General features: G+C 41.1%; 1 pseudogene; it reads left to right on the top strand.

Moving 5' to 3' along the window:
• The first annotated feature begins 2,367 nt into the window (after positions 1-2,367).
• LOC123942182 lies at positions 2,368-4,169 on the top strand (annotated as a pseudogene).
• Positions 4,170-4,672: the final 503 nt, after the last annotated feature.

The following is a 4,672-nucleotide window of genomic DNA, read 5'->3' as shown; positions in this document are numbered from 1 at the left end:
AAAATCCTTGAGGAGAACACAGAAGGTAACCTCTTTGACCTCAGCCACAGCAACTTCTTCCTAGAAACACCACCAAAAGCAAGGGAAGCAAGGGCAAAAATGAACTATTGGGACTTAATCAAGAGAAAAACCTTCTGCACAGCAAAGGAAACAGTCAACAAAACCAAAAGACAACCAACAGAATGGGAGAAGATATTTGCAAATGACATACAGATAAAGGGCTAATATCCAAAATGTATAAAGAGCTTATCTAACTCAACATGCAAGGAACAAATAATCCAACCAAGAAATGGGCAGAAGACATGAACAGACATTTCTGCAAAGAAGATATCCAAATGGCCAACAGACACACGAAAAAATGTTCAACATCACTTGGCATTGGGGAAATACAAATCAAAACCACAGTGAGATACCACCTCACACCAGTCAGAATGGCTAAAATCAACAAGTCAGGAAATGACAGATGTTGGTGAGAATGAGGAGAAAGGGGATCCCTCATACACTGTTGGTGGGAATGCAAGTTGGAGCAGCCGCTCTCGAAAACAGCATGGAGGTTCCTCAAAAAGTTGAAAATAGAGCTACCCTACGACCCAGCAATCGCACTACTGGATATTTACCCTAAAGATATAAATGTAGTGATCGAAGGGGCACGTGCACCCAAATGTTTATAGCAGCAATGCCCACAATAGCCAAGCTATGGAAAGAGTCTATATGTCCATCAACAGATGAATAAAGAAGATGTGGGGTGTGTGTGAGTGTGTACGTATGTATGTAATTGAATACTATACAGCCATCAAAAACCTGAAATCTTGCCATTTGCAATGACGTGGAAGGAACTAGAGGGTATTATGGTATGTGAAATAAGTCAATCAGAGAAAGACAATTATCATATGGTCTCTCTGATATGAGGAATTTGAGAGGCAGGACAGGGGGTCATAGGGCAAGGGAGGGAAAAATGAAGCAAGATGGGACTGCGGAGGGAGACAAACCATAAGATACTCTTAATCTCAGGAAACAAACTGAGAGTTGGTGGAGGGGAGAGGGGTGGGAGGGATTGAGTGGCTGGGTGATGGGCACTGGGAAGGGCATGTGCTATGGTGAGTGTTGTGAATTGTGTAAGACTGATGATTCACAGACCTGTATCCCTCAAACAAGTAATACATTATATGTTAATTTAAAAAAAAAAGACCAGATTGATGCTTATGTCTCAGGTGATAAAGGGGGAATGTGAACTTGGAGCGGCACTCAGGTAATAAGAAAGAAGTTTAAAGGATAGCATTTATAGTAACTACTAAAGAAAATCTTTACGGAGAATTATGTATCTTTACAGAAAGATTTAAATAAGACCTAAATACATGGGCAATACAGATAGGAAGACTCAATTTCATGAAAGTATCAGTTCCACCCAAATTAGCATACAGAGCCACTGTAAGGTAAATCAATACCTAAACATGTATTTTTGTGCGACTTGACAAGTCAACTCTGTAATTTGTATAAAATAAAGAAGAATAGTATATAAGTTAAGGTTTAGAGAAGCAGAACCAGAATAAATAAATAAATGAATAAATAAATAATAAAGCTGGATTAAATAAATAAATAGTATATATATTAGATAAAGAGCAAGAGAGACAGAGACACAGAGAGAGAGCAAGAGATAGATGTATTATAAGGAATTGGCTTATGTGATTGTTGGGACTGGGTGAGCGAATTCAGAATCCATAGAGGCCATCATAAGCACGATGGAACTCATCCAATGTCTAAGACCTTCAAACAGATTCAATGAGGCCCACCCAGATAATCCAGAATAATCTTTTTAGAGTCGGCTGTTTAAGGGCTTTAATTACATGTGCAACACTACTTCACAACAACAGCTAGACTGCCTCACAGGGACAAGAGCCTAGCTAAGGGGACAGGTCACAAACGCCAACACAAAATTGTCAGGTCAATAATGCTGTCACAAAGGACACACAATCATGCATACACACACGTACACAATATATGGGAAATTGACCTTGTGTTACCTTTTCTCCTGTTTCCCTTGAAACCTGATAGGGGTAGAATTTCAGCTGTGTGTCAAAGCAGCAATGCTTATGATAACAAATTACCCCTGATTGAATATATTTGTTCTGGATGACTGTAAATGAACCAGAAATATCTTGTGGGAAGCATCCCTGACTCCATATAAGTTCTAACTAGGCATTTTCCTTGCCAGCACCTGAAAGCTCTGTCCTAGCTAGAAGAGTTATTGGTTCGTATGGAACCTGGATGTTCTAAGCCAGTGTCATGTCCTTCCCCGCATCTGCACTGTTGCTGTGGGGCTAAAGGAGGGCCACTGGAGTGTTCGGTGGGTTCTCACTGAAGACATGCATGGCTGTTCTATGCTTTGCAGCCTATATTCTGGTGCCAGCAGATCTAGGCAGGTATGAATTATGTAACTGGTCAAGCATAAAGTACCCATATAGACTCCACACCGATTAAGATTGAAATGTGAAGGCCAAATTTTTGAACACTTAGAAGATACTCTATTTATGACTTCAGAGGAAGGATTTCTCAATACACAACATGAAGACGGCATTGTTATGTTTGACTACTTCAAAACTTTAAAACTTTCATTCGTGCTATTCAACAGAGCCATCATGAAGTGAGGGAAGAGATGAGGCACCAATGGGAAACAGTATTTGCAAGACACTTAAAAGACTGCGAATAAAGAACACCTATGACACAATAAAAAAAATAACCCTATAAAGCAGGGAAAAGGAAGGAAAAAGAATTTTACAAAAGAGAAAAAAGAACACCTATAATTCCTGAAAAGATGCCCAATCTCATTAAGTTAGACATTGCATTAACCAGGGAGATGGAAATTAATATCATTAGTTATCATTTCACATGCACCAGACTGATAAAGATGTAAAGTCTGATGGTATCAATGATAACCAGGGATGTGCCACAGTGGGAACTCTCATACCCTGTCGGTGTGATTGCAAATCCAAACAACTACTTCGGAAAATAACTTGGTGTCACCTAGTAAAATTGCATTTGCTTACACTTTACCATTTACCATTTAGTTACCTTTTCCAAGGATTGTAACCAAAGAGAAACTATTGCAGATGCACTGTAGAAGCCATGTTCAAGAGTGGTCATAGTAGCAGTATTCCTAAGAGAAAAAAAAAAAGTCAATGTCTTGATGTCAACCAAAAAAAGCTAACATAAAATTGATGGAGTCATAGACCACAGAACATTACACAGCATTGAAAAGGAAGGAGAGCATCGGTGGCAGATAATTGAGGGTGGTGAAGGGTGTGTAGTGACAACTGACTCCCCCCTGGCATCGGGGTCCTCGGGTCGTGACTCAGGGAACTGACCCCATAGCAGGTGCGACCGCTCTGGTCCCAGTGGTAGCCTGGTGAGTGCATGCTGGTGCCCAGCCCTTTCCTTCCTGGACCCGTTGCTGGGCAGCTGGGCTAAGCCGACCCCCGACCCTGGACCTCAAGAGCCCCGGTCGGCCTCACCTCGGCCCATCGAGGGGGTCCTGAGGAGCATGAGCTCTGCAACTTCCTCTCTAGAGGCCTTGGCCAAGCAGCCCAGCAATAGAGTCCACGAAGAGCTGGGGAAAAAATCCCAGAAGTGGGATGAAGTGAACATTCTGGCCATTTATCACCCAGCAGACAAAGACAATGGTTTAATGAGAATAGAAGAACCCAGCCCTCCTCACCATAGTATGGTGTGACAGTGAAGATGGGTGCAGTGGTTCGGAAACCACGGCCGCCCTGACCCCAGATTCCTTCCCTAAGAAATCAGCTGCTGCTCAACACTCTCAGCCAAAGTATGGGGCTCACGAATAAGAAAGCAGTGCGGACGGGGAGAGAGACCTCTTGCCTGAAGAACAAGGAGAAAGCGACAATTTGAAATAAAAAGGAAGCGTCACTTCAATGCAGGACTGACTATTAAATTCACTGGACAAATAATTTCAAAGGACTACATGAGGAGGAGGAAGATGAGGACTGTCAGAGATAGCCGCTGAAGAAAGCATGGAGACCAGGATCTACTGCAAAGGGGCCAACTGCAAAACCAACCACAGAGTTCACAGAAAAGATTCGCTCAACACTGTAATTGTCAGATACAGACCCTGCTACTATTACACACTGCTTCTTGTTCTCAACAGTTCATGACTTCAGTACCAAAATGTGTGCCAATTATCATATAGTCACAATAGTTAAATAACTTCAGAGACTTTAAAAAAAGAAAAAAGGAAAAGGAAGAAGAGCTATGTGTATTGATATGGATGAATCTAAAAAATATAATTGTATGAAAGAACAAGATACAAAAGACTATAGACCATACATAGTTCCATATCTCTATAAACTCAAAAATAGATAAAGCTAAATAAAGTATTGATGAGTGATATATGCATATGTGGTAACATTTAAAAAAGAAGTAAGGGATGGAGAAACAAAATTTCTGGAGAGAGGTTCCTTCTGGGGGGTGGGGGGAGGAAAGGCCACCATCAGTTAGGGCATAGAGAGTAATTCAAAAATGTTGGCAATGTTCTGCTTATGAGCTGGCTGATATGTAAGAGTTGTCATTTTTATTCATGTTTTTTGAGTATAGTTGACACACAATGTTACATTAGTTTCTGGTGTACAACATTGTGATTGAACACATCTCTGTACTA

The sequence above is a fragment of the Meles meles genome, chromosome 5 (genome assembly GCF_922984935.1).
Source record: "Meles meles chromosome 5, mMelMel3.1 paternal haplotype, whole genome shotgun sequence".
Classification (NCBI taxonomy): domain Eukaryota; kingdom Metazoa; phylum Chordata; class Mammalia; order Carnivora; family Mustelidae; genus Meles; species Meles meles.
This window is presented reverse-complemented; position numbering and strand designations above follow the sequence as displayed.